Genomic DNA, 20,863 nt, shown 5'->3' with positions numbered 1-20,863 from the left:
AGGTATATGTGGTTGACATATTGTGGATCAGAAGTAATGTAGAATTTCTGTAAAGCGTACAAGGTTGTTTGAAAGAAGTTTTCAAATGAGTACCTGGATTACGCTACCTGAACGTTGAGCATCAAAGATCTATGGAGATAGATCGAAAGCGCTTAATAGAAGTTTCAACAAGATGCATGCCTTGACAAGTTTTTGAAAGAGTTCAAAATAGACCAGCAAAGAAGGAGTTCTTGGTTGCGTTGTGAGGTGTGAATTTGAGTAAGACTCAAAACCCGACCACGGCAGAATAAAGAGAATAGACGAAGGTCGTCTTCTATGCCTTAGCCGTAGAATCTAAAGTATGCCATGCTGTGTACCGCACCTGAAGTGTGCCTTGACTCAAAGTATGTTGAGAGGTACAGAGAGTGATCCATGATTGAATCACTAGCAGCGGTCGAAATTTATCCTTAGTAACTAATGGACTAAGGAATTTTTCTCGATTATGGAGGTGGTTAAAGAGTTTGTCGTAAAGGGTTACGTCAATGCAAGCTTTGACACTAATCCGGATAACTATGAGTAGTGAAACGGATTCGTATAGTAGAGTAGATATTTGGAGCATTTCCGAATAGCACGTAGTAGCAACATCTATAAGATGACATAAAGATTTGTAAAGAACGCACGAATCTGAAAGTTTCAGAACCGTTGACTAAAACCTCTCTCACGAGCAAGACGTGATCACACCCCATAACTATATGGGTGTTGGATTCGTTGGAATCACATGGTGATGTGAACTAGATTATTGACTCTAGTGCAAGTGGGAGACTGTTGGAAATATGCCCTAGAGGCAATAATAAATTAGTTATTTTTATATTTCTTTGTTCATGATAATCGTTTATTATCCATGCTATAATTGTATTGATTGGAAACACAATACTTGTGTGGATACATAGACAAAACACTGTCCCTAGTAAGCCTCTAGTTGACTAGCTTGTTGATCAAAGATGGCCAAGGTTTCCTGGCCATAGGCAAGTGTTGTTACTTGATAACGGGATCACATCATTAGGAGAATCATGTGATGGACTAGACCCAAACTAATAAGACGTAGCATGTTGATCGTGTCATTTTGTTGCTACTGTTTTCTGCGTGTGAAGTATTTGTTCCTATGACCATGAGATCATATAACTCACTAACACCGGAGGAATGCTTTGTGTGTATAAAACGTCGCAACGTAACTGGGTGACTATAAAGATGCTCTACAGGTATCTCCGAAGGTGTTAGTTGAGCTAGTACGGATCGAGACTGGGATTTGTCACTCCGTGTGACGGAGAGGTATCTCGGGGCCCACTCGGTAATACAACATCACACACAAGCCTTGCAAGCAATGTGACTTAGTGTAAGTTGCGAGATCTTGTATTACGGAACGAGTAAAGAGACTTGCCGGTAAACGAGATTGAAATAGGTATGCGGATACTGACGATCGAATCTCGGGCAAGTAACATACCGAAGGACAAAGGGAATGACATACAGGATTATATGAATCCTTGGCACTGAGGTTCAAACGATAAGATCTTCGTAGAATATGTAGGATCCAATATGGGCATCCAGGTCCCGCTATTGGATATTGACCGAGGAGTCACTCGGGTCATGTCTACATAGTTCTCGAACCCGCAGGGTCTGCACACTTAAGGTTCGACGATGTTTTATGCGTATTTGAGTTATATGGTTGGTTACCGAATGTTGTTCGGAGTCCCGGATGAGATCACGGACGTCACGAGGGTTTCCGGAATGGTCCGGAAACGAAGATTGATTTATAGGAAGACCTCATTTGGTTACCGGAAGGTTTTCGTGCATTAACGGAAAAGTTTCGGGCTCATCGGTAGTGTACCGGGAGTGCCGGGAGGGGTGCCGGGGACCATCGGGAGGGGTGTCACGCCCCAAGGGGTCTCATGGGCTATGGGAACAGATAAACCAGCCCCTAGTGGGCTGGAATAAGTTCCCACTAAGGCCCATAAGGTTTGAGAAGGAAAAAACACAAGGTGGAAATAGTTTCCAAGTGGGAAGGTGGAATCCTACTCCAAGTAGGATTGGAGTAGGACTCCTCCACCTCCAATTTCGGCCAAACCTTTAGGTTTTGAGGCTGCCTCCTCCCCTCCCTCCCACCTATATATACGGAGGTGTTAGGGCTGATTTGAGACGACTTTTCCACGGCAGCCCGACCACATACCTCCACGGTTTTTCCTCTAGATCGCGTTTCTGCGGAGCTCGGGCGGAGCCCTGCTGAGACAAGGTCATCACCAACCTCCGGAGCGCCGTCACACTGCCGGAGAAATCTTCTACCTCTCCGTCTCTCTTGCTGGATCAAGAAGGCCGAGATCATCGTCGAGCTGTGCGTGTGCTGAACGCGGAGGTGCCGTCCGTTCGGTACTAGATCGTGGGACTGATCGCGGGATTGTTTGCGGGGCGGATCGAGGGACGTGAGGACGTTCCACTACATCAACCGTGTTCACTAACGCTTCTGCTGTACGATCTACAAGGGTACGTAGATCACTCATCCCCTCTCGTAGATGGACATCACCATGATAGGTCTTCGTGCGCGTAGGAAATTTTTTGTTTCCCATGCGACGTTCCCCAACAACACATCCTTGCCTTCTTGCTGATTCGATGATTGCTGGGGCGAAGGTTGCACTGATGCAAACTTGATGCTGATAACCCATCCATCCAGGATATCATTTATATTCCGTCGTGATATTCCCGATATAATGCAGTGTGCTGAAAATCTATATTGCTGAACTGAGCTTCCGAATGACTGTCTCTTCACTGATTCTTCCACTCTAGTGTCGGTGCGCAACTTCCATAAGGGAAATAAGGTACCACCAAGGGCCCAAATAAAGAAGCAAGAGAAAAGACTAACACACCTACACACAAAGCAACAAGATCACTAGCAATAGCACATACTCTACAACTATTCACAGCAATGATATGCATTCCTACTTAAGCACACAAATCTCGCAAGAACTCCGGTACTATGGTCTAACATGTTGTGGTGGTGTTCACGAAAGTGAATCAATGTGTGGAAGGAAGTTGGTGTAAACAAAGCTACGCCAAACAGGGGCTTACACCGGTTCCGTCTAGACAAACACGGTGGCGAGGACGACCTTAGTGGTCGTGGGTTGGAACACAGGGGTCTCGACCAAGTCATCATCAAGTGTACGGAAGAGAACCGTACTCGTCCATAGGATGGAGGACACAGTGGGATAACGATGAAAAGAACGTTTGCGGGCATTGCCCTTTTATGATAAGCAAGATCAGTAAGAGTTGCCAACGCGGCTAGAGGTATGGGCAAGATCCGGGATATAAGCATATCTACCACCGAGACAATAGGGCAGCTGAAGAGAATGAGTTGGTGTGGTACCGGTGTATCAATCCGACAAGGGATCGACACCACCACGCACCTTCGCATCACTCCACTGGGACGGAGATATTACCACACCAAGGAACAAGCATGCAAGATGGAGAGCACAGGTAGTGCATCGGAACCAATGCCACATACAGTCGCCAGATCCATCGTTAGTGATAAAATATCTAATCTATATGCATGCTATGCACAAAGAAATGCAACAAACAAGTGCAGCAAACCAACTGGATCCTATACTACCGGTTACTAAGGCTCACGCGGTCTAGGGTATCCTATAGCCAGACCTGCTCTGATACCAATGCTTGTGGCACCTCAGCTCAGAGGAAACCGGAACACCCCGTATTCTAGCCTAGGGACAAGTCTCTGGAATACGGCACCGTTGGCATAGAAAAAATCAGCTCTTTATTACTATGGAAATGGTTACAAGGGTACTTGGATTACACTACACCTCCCTACGGTAAATACTACACTAGCAGCGGAACAACGACGGTTGTGATGAACTCCACTCCATAGGGACTCTGGATAGAACGCGCATCCTAGCTCGCAACTCGGGATCCTCGACAAAGCAAGCAATCACTACTAGTGAAAACCCTAGTAGTAGCGATGGATATTTGCATAGCAGTAGCGCTGGGCCGAGCGCTACTGCTAAACCCTAGTAGTAGCGCTGGTATAGGCAGCGCTACTGGTAAGAAGTATTAGTAGTAGCGCTTCTCTTCCCAGCGCTACTGCTAACTATAGTAGTAGCGGTTTGCGATATTAAGCGCTGCTGCTATGCGGCGCTACTGGTAAGTACTTACCAGTGCTACTGCTAAATATTACAACTTTCACAAATTTACTCTTTCTACGTATTTGTGATTTATTTATGCAGATTCTATATAATAGTTTCATCACATCATATTAAACATACACCATTCTCACAAATCATAGACATACAATAGTCTCTTCATACCATCATCAACACAAAATATCATCACATAATCTCGAAAATAGTGATACATAAGTGCGATCATGTCATGTCTTGAATAAGTGCAACTGCATGGTCATAGCACACCCATCAGTTTCATCATCTCTATCTACAACATGATGTAGAAGAGAAGAGCGATCAGCATGAGGAAGAGGGCGACTATGTAGTACCAGCGGTCCCGCCCCTGCTCATGCTGGAGTTTCCACCTGACGTAACTACTTTCCGGTTCGGCTCTAGTGTCGAACCCTCTGTGGTAGCACCCGGGTACCTGTGCACCTAGGCCTGAGCGGCTGGCCAGTGGTCGTAGACTCCTAGAACCCTCCTAATGTACACGATGTAGTAGTCCTTCGCCATCTCTGATCTAGGTACCTGCATCATGAGTTGTTGATTTGAACGACAATATGCAACATAATGTACTTCAGAAAATAAATAGGCATGATGAGCAAACTAAAAACAACCAATAGTAAACGTAAATGACGAAGTTCCTCATACCCAAACTAATTAACTAGACGATCTACGCTAGTTCAGGACCGCGGTTACATCACATAGTTCCGCACGACATAATTTCAACCACGGTTTAGTTACATCACATTGTCATTGACAATCAGTCATTTAGGTCCTCGTCCCAATCTTCATAGTCAGCGAGGACGCACCCGAGCTTCGTGAAAGGCTTCATGTCCACACGCTGAGCGACTAGCAGTGCTCGGACATTGCCCCATTGTAGAACATCCTCGTTAATTCGAGGACTTGCTTCATGATCACTCGGGCTAGTTCACACAGTACGTGATAAAACTCAGCTCGGATTCGATGATCAAATATCCTTCTTATGATCGTGGCCCGGCTGACAATCTCGGCATCTTCGGTAGTAGCTGACAGGCGAAGGCGTTGATTATGCCTTCTGAACTCCATCAGGTGATGCATGAGGTCGAATCCATCAGCCGTACTGTTGTGCGGTTGCTGGATGCAGTAGAAGTTGGTCTTATGGCCGAAAGCCGGTGCTTTATCCCTGGTCTTTTTCACCTTCATATATACACCAGTCAGGCTGAAGGTCCACAGGGCAGAGTCGAGAACACTCTTTACGTTCGTGTAATCCTTTTTCTTAAGGTTCTTCGACGAGTCCAAGTAGATAGCATGAGAGTATTCCGGCTACATGACGATGAGGACGGCGCCGCCCCCACTGCGCAAATTAAGTACACCTCAAATTAGCCTCCATGCTTGCAAAGGAATGAAACATGTATGGAACGATTTGCGCGGATGACTTACGAGAGGTGATAAGGCAGGAGAATCGCTTCCTTGTCCTTATTAGCGATCATGAAATCGCCGAGGCACTTGCCCGCATAGTCACGCTGCTCTTTGCAAACTTCCAAGAAGTCCTCGTGCATATAGTATGGGTCCGCGACGCTGTCACACCCTGTTTTTGGCTTCCCTGACTAATTAACTTATTTCAAAATTTAGGACAAATTAAAATTTTTGTGAATGATTGTGATGCTTGGAGTGACTATTGTTTGTCTGTTTGTTTAATTGCATGTGATTGCTCCCCATTAATTCTTGCCATCCTCCTAATCACCTCCTTACTCCATGATGTCCTGCCTAATGATCATACCATGTGTTTAGAATAAATATCTGTTTTTACCAAATATTATTTTCACCAAAAAGCTTTTCTTTGAATTAAACTCTAAAACCCCTGAGATGAGGTTTGTACTACAAGTCCTCAAATTAGGGAGTTTCTTTTGCACCAATTGTTTTATTTAAAACCATTATCAAAATGACTTTCAAAAACAACCATATTATTATTTTAAAAGTTATTTATTATTTTATTTAAAAGCCCTTCTGTGAGGCCAGAAATGGTCTCCTATGAAGGAAAGTTATTTTTATTGCCTTCAAAATATTTCAGAAAATTTAGGGAAACTCACTAGATATATTTATTCCATATTTATGAGTTTAAACACATGGTCATGTTCAAAATATTGGGCAAACCCCTCCAAAAACATTCCTGCCTATTTCAAGCTTTTGGAATATTTCTATAAGAAATATTCTCAATAAATTCCAGTAAAATTCTAGCATGTCATCTATGATATTCTTGATGATCTTGCCAAGTTTCATTTGAATCCAAGTTGATTTGAATCTCCTAATCACTCGAAAACCCTATCTGTCCAGAATCAAATTTGAGAAACTCTACATTGTGAAGTGTCTCCAATTGTGCTCAAATTTGGTGGACATGTTCCAGTACTCCAATGAGGCAACCACACCAAGTGGTACACCAAGGAAAATAGAGGAACTTGTCCTAAGACCCTCAAAACCCTCTCTGTTGATTTCTGACTTGGTAAACTTTACATTATAAAGTTTCTCCAATTATCCTCAAACTTTTTGTGCATGCGTTAATGCTCAAATAATGCCCTACACCAAATATTGGATTTGTGGGAATTAATTTGAATATGGTTCTAAGGAGAAACCCATTTCTGCCCATTTCTAGGGTTTTTCAAGTCTACAATGGAATACTCCTCCAGCAAATCCCAAATTTGGTGTGCAAGCCTATTTTCATCTATTGTTTTACCCTGTTAAGTTTCATAGCCATTGGAATCCATCTGGTAGCCCTGCCACATATCAAACACCTTGTGTGCACTCACTAATTTGGCTTCTTTTGCCCCTTCCACATTTACCCTTGAGCTCAAATTTCTACCACAGCCTCACATAGTCATATTTTACCTCCAGTAACTTTCCCATGGCCACTGGTCAATTATTGGGGAAGGACCCTTTGTAAGTTTCTCTCATTTTCACCCTTGGCAACACTGTTGTACCTCTCTTTCCATTCTTCTACTTAGGCTATCACCCCCAATTCTTTCCAGAGCATCTCTAGTGTGTCAAGGCTTCATTTAGAACTAAGATATGGCATGCTCATGTGGAAAAAATGAGCAGCACGTCCCCAAGTTCATTTCTGGCTGAAAAGTAGCTTTTGTACAGCAAGTGCTAGCTACACTTCTTTTCTTGAGCTGAATTTCGGCAGGTGTGTAGTCCTTTCATACCACATGCTCTAGGACATGATTTCAACTCCCCTCTCTGCGTGTGAAAACCATTTGTATCAGCCCCTAGTTTCCTGCTGAAATGTTTACAATAGTCAAAACTAGTTCAAACCAACTCTACTAGTTGCCAAACTCCAGAGTTCCCTTGCTGCAGGTATGTCTTACGTGTTAGACATGTTGGACTGGCCATTGGGACCATGTAGACACGGGATGCCGTGGTGACCACCACTCTGGCCTGCAGTATGGGCGCTCTGCGCCTTGTCTCCTTCCTCCAGACCACACCAAGCCGAACCAGTGTGCCCCAGCGTGTCTCAGAGGCTCCCCTTGACCATTCAAACCATGCCCCACCATCGGCTAACCTCCAAGACCCCTCAGACATGCGTGGCGGCCATGCACCGAGAGGTCCAGAGAGCTCTTGAGTTCTCTCGGCCCTTCCCTCTCCTATCTCCTCCCCCCAGAACCCTCACTTGCCCTCCCTCATTCTCACTCTCTCCCTGGAGCCCCTCGAGCTCCCCTTTCCTCTCCTAAGCCCTCCTCTTCCTCCCTCCACGGCCATGGCGCCGCCTCGGCCCCCCTTGCACCCGAGCCAACCAGCATCTGTCCGGCCATAGGCCTTCCCTCCAGCGATCCCCGCGGCTCCCCATCCTCCTGGACACCTCGAGGACCCCTCCCCGAGGTCGTGCCTTGCCCTCCGCGGCGGCCAGAGCCGTCAGCCGCCTCTCATGGCGAGGGGCTCGCTCCGGCCCCTCCCCGCGGCCACCAAGACCTCCCCTGGGCTCAGCACGGAGCCGGGAAACCGCCCGCACCCTCGGCTCGGCAGCTGAGCCGGCAGGCGTCGGAAGCCACGATAGCCAGCCCCCCATCTACCCCCGTCGCGAGGTAGAAGAAGGGCAGGGAAGAGAGAAGGCGTCGGGCGGGCCCCAGCTGTTTTCGACCTACGAGCCGGGCCCGGCAATGAGTGGAAGCGCTCTAGCGCTTTGCGCCTTCGCCCATCCAAAGGCGTATTCCAAGGAGTACGCCTCCTGCGGGGCCCCTCGCTGGTGGCCGAGCCACTGGGCCGACCCGCAGGCCTATTCAACGCCTTGAGCGTTGGATAACCCTAAGTCTAAGTCTTTTTCCCATTTTCTATCTTGTTAAACTTATAAATTCCATCCAAAATTCATACTAACTCCAAATTTATTGATTCAAAATTCTGCAGGTTTCTAAAATCATGTTCTCCAGATTCGGGCATTGCAACTTTGTCCAAAATACTTTCTTGTGATAATAATATCTAAATGCCCATTTAGACATTTTGAACACCACCTTTCAAAAATCCCATAGGTTTCATTTCAACTCCAGATGGAGTGATTCAAACTCCCAGAGCCTTCTAAAATCATTCTCCATTTTTAGAACCCTGGTCAACATTTTTGTGTGACTTATTTTTGTTGCAATAAATAAATAGCTCCTATTGCTATTTATTCCTCATTGTAAAGTCTCTAGAATATTCATACCATCTCCAAATCTAGTGAAACCACTTCCTAAATATTTCTAAAATCCTTCTCTGTTAAATGGGTGCCTCCACTCATTTTTAACAGAATGATTTTTGTTGGCTTCTTCAATGATAACCTATTGCTCCTTCCATCCATTCAAAAATCCTTGATGATCCAAATATCCTATATCAAGCTTCAGGTATTTTTCTTATGACCAGAGAGGTCCAATAAAAATAAAACTTCTATATATAGAACACTTTTATTCTGCTTGCCATATGGCTTACGTTGTTTCCGACGATAGTTGACGGTAGACGGAGTATTCGGAGTTGGAGCGGAAGACCTCGAAGACCCCGAGAACTTACGTGATCAAGGCAAGCATCCCTTTGACCATGACTTGAGCACATACATTGATGCATGCTAGAATAGCAATTACTTTTTCGTTGCATGAGATCACAGTGCCGGTTCATCATGTGTGTGATGGTACCGAAGGCTTCTTCAAAGCACTTGCATGATAGTGATGTTATACATATGGCTCCTAGGAGCACAAGCATGATGAGCTCGACCCTACCATCTATGAGGATCATGCTACTGTCATGTTGACTAGTAAAGTTATAGAATCACTGCATTGAGCTTGACCCTACCCCGTGAGGGTCATTCTATTACCATGTTGACAAGTAAAGATAGAGCATATTATCATGAACATGATGATGAGTTAAATAAAGAGTTTATGAAAACCCCGTCGGGTGCCACTAATGCCCGAGGGTGATGATGAATTGGTGATCACTTTTGGTGAAGTGATGCACCGGTGTTCTTGTGTGAGTATGGTTTCGGAAATGGGATTAGATTTATGATGTGTCGACCGTCCCAACCTTACCAGTACGACCACGATACCCCTTATTGGGACGGGGCTTTGTTGATTACTCTGGTCAGTACTAGCAAAGAGCCACATTACTAGTGGCGGGAGTGATCGGTTTCACTCTCGTGATGGGGTTGTGCCAGGTAGGACGACTATGCCATTATCATGAGTTCCAAGCACACCGTCGGTCCCCGCATGGTTGATACTGTCCTAAGTCGATGCTCGTAAGACGTACAACATGTGGGCTGGGTACCAATCGAGTGGACCTCTTTGTCTAGTATAATCAGGGGAAAGATGATGGTCGGGTACTTACCTCGGGTATATGTGATATACCGCGAGTCGTGGATGACACAGAACTTTCCCGTTTCTCATGGGTCTAGCGTACTACCTCTGCAGAATGTCAAACTATTCGAATAGCCGTGTCCACGGTCAAGGACAGTTGGGTGGTGCTGCTTAAACTACGTCCAGCGTTTCCGCATAAACCAAGTGTGCGTGTGTGAGTTCGGTGAATGGTGTTAATAACCGGAGTTACTTGAGGAATTGATATGACCAAGTTCGATGACTTGGCATATAGGGTGGACCCGGTGTGTTCAACCCTTGCTAGATATGTCGATATTTGTAACCTGTTCTTCAAAAGTAATTCTTTAACTTGATGCATATCCATGATCATTCCACCCAGATGAGTTATACTAAAGATGCATGATATTGTTATCCATCATTTTCATTGTTCATATCATGGGCTGTTTGCGAGTACATTCAAAGTACTCATTGGCTTGACACTGGTTATTTCATTGACCAGGTATGAAAGAACGGGATACGGTGAAGATTAACTCGGTGACGTTCTTCCGAGCTAGGATGCTTCCCAGTCAGAATGCCTGTAGGTTAAGGCTGATGGCATGGGTTCACAGTTTCAATCAATAATTCCGCTATTGGTCTAGTTTGGTGCTTTGGCCTTTAAGGCCCTATATATGTAAGACTTAACTGAAGTGGTCATTTATTGTATCAAACGGTACGTATGGATGTAAGACTCTATTATTTAGTATCTGTGTTCAGTGAGCATTGATCCTTGGGATCACTAGGCACGGCGATCTCGACTTACCAGTCGGGGTTACCACAGACGCAGATATATTTGATGCTCTCCATATTGATGATGGAGTTGAGATACAACACATACATGCGGATGAACTGGAAATCTAGCTTGGTCATGTGGAACATGTTGTAGATGTAGTCAAATCGCAGGAGGAACTGATTCGCGGGCCAGGTATCGACCTACATCTTCCCACCCAACACAAGAGACGCGTGGACACGTAGGATCGGCTCGCCGTCGATGTGGACACGCGGCTTACCTTCGATAGGTATTCTGTCTACCATTAGGGGTTTCAGAGGCGGCTGGTTGCTTGAAGCACCTATGGCGCCTTTAGGTCTCTTGGTCGGTCTCTTCCTTTGCTTCTTGGGGGTGGCGGTAGTGAGCCCACCATACCTTCCCTAACCACCACCCCAAGTCTCCTCGGGCTAAACAGTGGATGGGCCTCGGGGGGTTGCTAGGTAGAGGCGGCATCTGTAGGCGTCGCCTCCAAGGATGGCTTGAAGAGAGACTTTTTGCATTCTTCCTTAGGACGTTTCGGCTCTGGCAAGTCAGGAAGCATCAAGGCATCATTTCCACGGTCATAGCCTGAGTCTTCGGCGTCCTGAGCCATCAATCCATCATAGGCGGTATTCATATACTGGTTCGGGTCCTCATCATCATCCTCCGTGTCATCATCAACATTTTCTTCTTCGACAGCGGGGGCGACATGATCTGGCACTAATGGAGGCTCTCCCTCGCGTCGTATGCTACCATCATCCGCCACGACAGGTGCAGGTAATTTGGTAGGTGGGGTGGTGTTCATACCATCTTCAGAACTTGGCATTGGCATAATATTGGGCTCCTCGAGACGAATAAGAGATTTCGGCCAAGCCAAGAACCAATTCTTGCATCCGCCAATAAGCGTAGGGGTCTCCTCGTCACCGGCTGGTATCGGAGGAGGAAAATTCTCGAAGCCCGCTAAGACACTAGCCATGTTAACCTTGAAGACGCCATCGGGCATCTGTCGGTTGTGGAACATGCGGTCCTTCGGCTTCACGATGGTTTCCTTTCCCACAGCCACCTTCTGGCCCTTGATGTCGTAGAGTAGGGTGCACGGGGTGTCATAGGCCTACGAAGGAGACATGTGTGCGACATCAAACATCTGAAAGGCAACTGAAACGGAAGACTATAGATATGCTGGTGAAAAGGGTCTGACGCATAATTACCGTGAGGGCGTCGAGCTGAGCCAGCGAGGAAGGCCCGCGGAGCATGCTAGAGGTGGAGGTGGGGCTGCTATGAACAGGAACGGGACCTTTTGCGGTTGCCTGGGCAGGTGTTGGTGTCTTGGTGTTCACCGAGTTGCTCGCGCCAAAGCTGGGAATTGGGTTGTCCTCTGGCTGTGCATTTGTATTTCTCTTTGACCAATTGAAAATTTCCAGAATCAAGGAGGCCACCGCGTTAGTGACCAACCCACTTACTACGTCGACCAACTTTTCTTTGGTCTCATTGACCGCAATCGCGACCTTCTCGTGATGCTGTCCTGAGTAACGACCAACCGTCTCTTCCTTCTATCCTCTAGCCCCTCGGGGTAGCACGTCTTCCACGAGGCGCCATCTCGAACGTCGTGCACACATCCATAGTATGTTCATGGCCCAGTTGAATGGGGTGTCCCACTTTGGCCTCGCCGACGATTGTGACGACTCGTCGCTTTAGGCTGCCTTTTGGTGCTCCTGTTTCTGCAAAAGGAACGTGGATGGTTTACTAATGTGACAAAACTTCGAGTCAAATTGATTGGAAACTAATATGATAATGTGGTAATATAACAATTACTAGATGTCTCAGGAACTCCCTCGTGTTCGGGTCCGTGTAAAAGATCTTTTTGACTTTGTCGAACTTATACCAAGCCCTGATCCAGTCATGCTCCAGCGGTCGGTGAACTCCGCCAAGGGGTATGGGATCCCGAGACTTTCACATTTGGCGTCCTCCTTGGCCCATATGTGCCTCTTCCCCTCGTAACCACGGCTTCCGAGGCGGTGGGGAGGCGTGTTCCTGGCATGGAGCACCTTCATTTTCTTTGACTTTGCCTTGATCTCTTCTTTTTCGCAATTCAAAAGTAATTTTGCAAAGTCCTCTTCCATTATTGTCGGATTATCAGCATGAATCTTGGACCACGGTTCATTCTTCCCAGCCTCTTTTTTCACCCGAACTTTCCAGGAGGACAAGTCATTGTTGAACGTCACCATCGCCTTCTCGTTTATCTTTGGCATGGCGGGTTCGTTCCACGGGTCTTTATATTCCTTTTCATTCCGGCCGGGGAACATGAACCTATTGTGCAACTTCTTTAGGAGCATGTGCTCCATATGTGGTATCTGCTTCAACCTCTCGTCGTTGATGTTGGCGGTTTCCCTGAGGATGCATCCAAGTCGATTGCCCCAACACTTGCTTGCTTTCTCTGGCGCCGTTGGCTCTAACTTCAACGGGTGAATCTCCGTGACCACAATTTGTGCGATGCCAAGCTTGTTAGGTTTTGGTGTCCTCTTCTTCTTCGGTGCTTTACCGACTACGACATCATCGTTGCCGGTCTCGGGGGCGGTGTCGGTGCTGGTGCCGGTGTCAGCGCCAAGGTCAGGATTGGGACCACTGTCACCACCATGCAGGCCCATCTAGCACTACTAAAAAAAGGGTATTAGTGGCGCACCTATTTTGCCTATTAATGGCGCACTATAGGTGCGCCACCATTATCACGCCACTACTAATAAATAGTAATAGCGCACCCCTGGTGCGCCAGTGTTAATATACATAACAGTGGCGCACCACCAGGTGCGCCATTAGTAGGCCTAGAAGTGCGCCACTGCTGTGGGTTTACTAATGGCGCACTTTTAGATGGTGCGCCACTACTATGAATATTAGGATTTTTTAGCACATTGTAGCACCTCATCATCATCATCCTCATCATCATCATCATTGTAACATGTGCACTTTTAGATGGTGCACAGGTTACAAAATACAATGTAGCACATCATCATCATCATCCTCAAGTCTAACACATTGAAGCACATCATCACATCATAATAATCATCATAGTCATTACCACCAATACTATTTAATACATTGTAGCACATCATCACATTAACACATTGTAGCACAGTATCCCATTGTAGCACATCATCACATTGTAGCACATAATAACACATTGAACCTAGGACCTACTCCTCTGCTTAGGTAGAATATCAAAAAACAAGATAGGCCCTAACTCTCCATTATGGAGAATGGAGATCATCTTGTCTCCAATTCTTGGCCTACGCACAATGTTGCTTCCAAGTAGCTCTCTAGGATAGACCATACATTTTTTCCAATCTTTGATTGTCATGACTTCATCGGTTTTAGAAATCCGGTATGGACAGGAGTACATCAGATACCTAGGTTAACCTGGCCGTGCTAGTCGTATCATCATAACATCAACGCGACCTCTTGGTAACATCATATGAGCCAGACAATCTTCCGCGATTTTATGTTGAAGAACATAATATTAGCTTTGTAGCTAGCAATGTAGTTTAGTTTTACAAGAATTTATGCAAAAGATGCATGGATGTCGTAATAGTAGAAAATCTTACCATGCAATCTCCATGCATGTTACCGTAGTTCACCACATGCACTAGTGGCACATATTGACAATAATGTTGGGAAGTTTGCTAATTGGTATTATACTTCTCAAGATCAATGATAAAATGGACAAGATGATGTATCTCCTGACAAGTTAATTTTGCTTCATCATTGTAGTAATAGGTTCTGTCTACCATTTTCCCTACATTTTTTAAAGAATGAAAATAAGCTGACAATGGAAATAAGTTGTCAACTATTTTTAAATAAACAATATAAATTACTTAATAAATGTGGTTGAGAAACTCACATAATGGTAGAACTGGAGGCGTCTGCACATCGACCCAAATGTCGATATTACCTTCAATTTTATCTTCCGGACGAATATCAAAGGTGATAAGCATATTAGGCTCAAATGCATAAGCCTTGCATAGTGCTACCCAAGTTTTGCATTCAAAAAAGGAGTAGGTGTCTGCATTGTACAATTTTACGGCAAAAGTATAACCATGCTTGGTCCTCTAGTGAACTATCTTTACCTCCATAGTTTCTTCAGTACTGAAACCAATCTTATCCAACACATAATGTCTTGCATGGCAGGGGATACGCTAGTAGAATAGTGAAAAATAAAAATTATAACTTGAAGCAAAAGAAGTCATGCTTAATTACGAAAAAATACTTGTCGTTGTGACTTACTGTATGCACTTCGAAGTCCCCATCCAGCATGATGCCGAAGCGCCTATCATCAACTAGGAAAGGCATGTCGCATGGCCGCGCTTGTCTTGGCAGTATTCGCACATAACGTATTCGTCGTCAGACGACAATTCCTAAAACAGTGAAAATTTGGGCATGGCATTTACTACAAAGTGGACATATGGAGCGCCTGAAATTTGCCAGAACGGAAATGAATCAACATTCCGGCAAAACAAGCAAAGCTACCAAACATGAAGAGCACTCTTTCGGTACAAGGGAAGTATCAAAAAGGAAAAGCATGAATGAATAAGAATAAAGAACATCAGCATTCTACTTTCATCTTTGTCAGACAATAACTGGTTCGGATAATAATTGGCAAATATCATGTCATAGGAGGGGAATGTGAGGATTAAACAGCACCATCACAAGTTAACAACAGCAGCTACTTAGTTATCTACATGAACTAGAAAATGCATTTGTTTCATATCATGAAGGATTGGATGAAGTATCAAAAGGCACGTGCATCTGCGAGCATGCTGCAACAATCCATATTTATTTAAAGAAGCTGCACCTGACCCGCACCACACAACTGATGATGGTATAATTGAGAATTCAGGTAACATTATATTCCTTGCTTATTTCACATCGATCCCATATCCTTTTTATACAACCGTAACATATTTACCTACATAATTTTCTATGGATTCTTATTGACATATTTTCTTTTATGTTTGCATAGAAAAATTGCTTCTACTACATAACTTGCTCCCTAAACTAAAGGGCGTGGTTCCAGAATTATAAAGAAAAATTGTAAAGCAGGTTTTCTGCGTACCAACTCATGCTTGGTCAAGTTCTCAACCTGCACGACTTTCTGCGTACCAACTCCTTTTATTCCCAGAAAAAGGACTAAATATGCCACCAACTCTGTTACTCTAGTCCTTTTCTTTTTAATGCTACCTGCAACAAGTACTACAACATCTTAGCCTTCTTGTGAGATTGTTTCATCATTTCTTTAAAGGGGTTCTGTCAGATTCTAGCACTGTTTTGTTTTCAATATAAGCGGCAGGTACAATTGTAAGCAAATGTAGTGAACTTAGGCTAACAGTGCTACTCCCTCTGTATCTAAATAATTATATTATTTAGTCCCAAAGCGAGCAGATTGAACAGCCAGATTGACCAAAGCATTTGTTTTCTTCGGACGGAACAAGTACTGAAACTAATGATGCGTGTGTTAAACAACCAAAAATCAAGTCAATCTGATTCAGGGAAACCCATCATGTTCTAGCTATATTTTTTGGGAATACCCATGGTAACCACAATGATAACTTCTGTTGATATAAGCTAAGCTGCTAAGTCACAGAGCTTGACAATTTATAACTTCTGATGAAAGCAAATTATGTCCACCTTCACAATAACTAGAGCGCATATGCTTGACTGATGATTACCATTCTACTAAACTGTTGAAACCCTGTCTGCTTAAAAGTTGAAATTGCGCTGATGGTGTGTTTCTTTTGTTTCAGCAGAACTACCGAATCCCAACAACCAATGTCATGGTGGCTACTCGTGACTGAACTAGAGACCACTGCAACAGGCTTTCCTCTACCAAACTAAGCATGATGGTGGCAACCCTTGATTCAAGTATTCTTGTGTGAATAAGCATTTGTAGTTTGTATAAGTATCAAAAGTGTTATGACTTGTTAGTAGTAACAGGCAATATTGTTCAGCATGTTGCTGAATTCGCTACTCGTGATTGAACTTGTAGTTTGTATAATTATAGACCAACCAATCAAACTGAGCATGGAGTTTACTATTTGTTTTTTGAGGTAATTATTTTTAAAATGCGGGGGAGGGAGGGGGCGAACCTCGCGACCGAAAGAGGGGAGCACGACGGAGGCGGAGGGGGAGGCGGCGGCGCCCTTGTCGTCGCCCATCATCGAGGGTTCCTCACGGCGGTGGGAAGAGGCGGGGAGCGGGGAGGGCGCTGTGCGAGGCGGACGTTGGCGCAGCGGCGAGGGGGGAGCAGGGGGTTCAGCCGGCGGCGACAGGTACGGTGGGGGAGGCGACCGGAGGGCCAGCCGGCGGTGGTAGGTGAGGTGGGAGGGCGGCCGGAGAGCTCGCGCGAGAGCGGGAGTTTCGCTGGATTGGATCGGGAGGATAGCCGCCAGGGCAGGGGAGCAGGAGTTTTTTTTCACTTGTGGTTATCAATGGAGCACCCACCTAAGAATGCGCCATTCATAACCAGGGTTACTAATGGCGCACCTTGTAAGAATGCGCCATTAGTACTTTTGAAAAAAAACTAAAAAAACAATTGTTAGTTCTGGCGCACCGTGGATGTTGTGCGCCATTACTAGTTAAAACTAGTAATGGTGCACCTCCCCTGGTGCACCACGAATATGTCTAGGAAAGGGTGTGGGGCCAGGACAAAGATAGTAATGGTGCACCACACACAAGGTGCGCCATTAGTAATATGGACACTAATGGCGCACCAGTCTCTGGTGCACCACTACTATATAGTAGTGGAGCACCACATACATGGTGCGTCATTAATGTCCATATTAGCTATAGCCCTTTTTCTAGTAGTGTAGTGTTCGTCCAGGTATAGGAAATAGTGATTTGCTACCTCCATGCAGTCTACGGAGTGAGCAGAACTACCGACGACTTTGGCGTCGGTAGACATGTTTCCTATGCAACAACTGTAAATAAAATATATAATGAAGAGAAAAAAGGGGGCTATATTTGGTCGGAATGTTGATTCATTCCCCTTCCGGCAAATCCCGGGTACTCCATATGTCCTAGTTTCTAGCACAAGTCATGTCGAAAATTTCGGCATAACCTTTGCTAAAAAGTGGACATATGGAGCGCTTGAAATTTGCCGGAACGGAAATGAATCAACATTCCGGCAAAACATAGGCCACTCGGATACCATGAGGATAATAAATGTAATTCTCTTGACACCATCACAAGATTAAATATACAAATATAAACAGAAAATAATAAATGGATGCAATGACCTATGCCGAATCTAAGAAAGGCAAAGGGATGCAATGACCTACGCTGAATCTGAGGATAAAAATATTTTCTTGCCACATTTTCTTGCCACTAGTTCGAAACATCAAACTTTTTCCCACTAGTTCAAAATTAGTGTATCAAACTATGGTTTCTACCAAAACACATGCCTGCTGAAATGAATTTGTAGAAACCATAACTAGATAAGAAATGCTACACATGAGCCATATGCATGCATACCAAAGCCTGCTGCCAAAGAGCACCTTGACAGAGGGGGGGGGGGGTCGGGTACCAGCAGCCGAAGAGCACTGTTAGAGAGAGAGAGAGAGAAATGTGGGGGGGTGGGTACCTGAGCTCGGGGCGGTGGCGCCGTTGGGCGAGCTCGGGGCGGATTTACTGATGAAGGGCACCACACTGAGGGTGACGGCGAGGCTGGGTGGAGTCAGGGGCCGCATGGAGAGGAGTCACACGCGGCGCGGGGAGGAGTCAGGGGTGGCGCGAGGGGTGACGGTGACGCTGGTGGACACGGCGGGGGTATTGGGGAAGAAACAGGGGTGGGAGGAGATTTGGTGACTTAGTGCGCGCGGCGGTTAACTCAAACTAGCGGTTGCGCTGGTCTAGTTCCAACGCTACAGCTATAACACATGGCCGTAGCGCTGGTTTAGTACCAATGCTACTTCTAAGTAGCAGTAGCGCTTGTACCGAGCTAAGGCTACTGCTAACTTTACTATGTTTCTTTATGGTTTTCTTTTTATTATGTTTCTTTATTATTTTATATTTATTAATTTTCTTTTATTTTTTTCATTTTTGTTTCCTTATCTGTTTACTTTACTTTTCTTTTCTTTTATCATATTTCGTTCCTTTTTTGTTTACCTTTCTTTTTACTATTTGTTTTTCTCCCGGTCGACGACGACGGCGTCTCCCTCTCCCCCAATGCGCGAATATCACCGGAACCATGCGTGTGGTAACGTATGAGCTGACCAATAACGGTTACTTAAGTGCATACAAAAAATAGATACAAATATATAAATTTAGGTTTCTCATTAGCTGCGTCGATGATGTTTCACATTGAGCTTCTTCCCTTTCTTGTTCGTTGCCGAGTAATTGAGCCCCTCCTTGTGACTTTTCGAGAGCCATGGAGTACGATCTTTCCGCCGCCATGTAGTCTTGATTCTTTTTTTCACGTATGCTTCATCGTCATCGTCATCTTCCCTTATCGGGTTGCCGTAATGGTCTTAGTCTTCCTCGTTAGCGACTCCATCCATTCCGACGATGCTCCTTTTGGATCTCCTCACGACAACATGTCTGGGATTGGCCGGGTCGGTTATGAAGAAGCATTGTTTCAGGTGCTTAGCGTGTACCCATGGCTCATTTTTGGCGATGAGGTTAACATTCTCGGGAGTGCTCTTCGCGTCGGGTATAGACATGGTGGTGAAATACTTGTTTTCTCTTACGACATCTTTGGCCCATCTGACACGGAACATCTTCACATCGTGCATTCCAGCATAGTCAAGCTCCCAGATCTCTTCGACCCTTTCGTAGAATCTTTCAGTTGTGCCGTTGGTGTCGGTCACGCATTGAATTGTCAACCCGGAGTTCTGGTAATCACTGTCCATGTCTTTGGCCTCCGTGTAGAATGTGTACCCTTTGATATCGTAGGACTGATAGGTCGCGAGCTTGAGTGCAAGGCCATGTGCTAAGGCGTGTATGAGAAATCCGTCCGAACTGCCCTCTTCCGAGGGGATTTCAAGAACTTGATCTTCGAGCCAACGCAAGAAAGTAGGGTTGTTCTCTACAGTAACTTTGTTGTCTTTCTTGAGCATCCCCTTATCACGATACTTCTTTGCGAGGCTTTCTTTGTGTCATGCGTCATAATCATCTACCATATCTAGGTGTTGTAGCACTACTAAGTTAGCCCTGTCAAAGTCGTTCCATCGTTCCGAGTAGTCCACGTGCAATTCCCTCCGACCGTTGTTGTGACCATCTCCTCGAGCTTCCCATTGTCCTTCTTGACGGGCAAACCAACAACAGGGTCTCCGACGCTTATATAATTCTCGCAAAAGGAGACGCACTCATGCGTCAAATACCCCTAGACGATCCTCCCTTCGGGACCGGACTTGTTACAAATGAATCCTTTGATGACTCCATTCATCCTCTCTAACGGCATCATGCTGTGAAGGAATGTTGGCCCTACGTCGATGATGTCGTCCACGATGTGGACAGACAGATGCACCATGACGTCAAAGAGCGCGGGCAGGAAGTACATCTCAAGCTCACATAGTATGACAACGATCTCTTCCTGTAGCCTTCAGAGCTGCTTCACACTTAAGGACTTTCGAGAGATAACGTTGAAGAAGTTGCAGACACCAATAAGCGTGTCACGGACGTGCTTGTCCATTATCCCTCTAATGGCATCCGGGAGTATCTGCGCCATCACCACGTGACATTCATGAGACTTCATCCCGCTGAACCTTTTCTTCTTGGGGTCTAGAAATCTGCTTATCTTCCCACAGTAACCGGAACTGACTTTGATTCCCATAAGGCACTTGATGAATTGATCGATCTCCTTGGACTTAAGGTGAAGCAAGAAGGGGGTAATAATTCTCCTCCTACTTCTTGACTTTTATGCCCCTTTCCCCCTCCTCTGTCTCGGTCTCCGTATCCTCCATCAACTTTTTACGGTGGATGTCTTTCTTGATCATCAAATCTTCCAAGTCTTTCCTTGCCTTCGGCCTATCCTTGGTCTTCTCCGGCATGTTCATCAGTGTGCCAAGCAAGCTTTCGAGGACATTCTTCAT

This window comes from Hordeum vulgare, chromosome 7H, assembly GCF_904849725.1.
Source record: "Hordeum vulgare subsp. vulgare chromosome 7H, MorexV3_pseudomolecules_assembly, whole genome shotgun sequence".
Taxonomy (NCBI): domain Eukaryota; kingdom Viridiplantae; phylum Streptophyta; class Magnoliopsida; order Poales; family Poaceae; genus Hordeum; species Hordeum vulgare.
Note: the sequence above shows the minus strand (reverse complement) of the source record.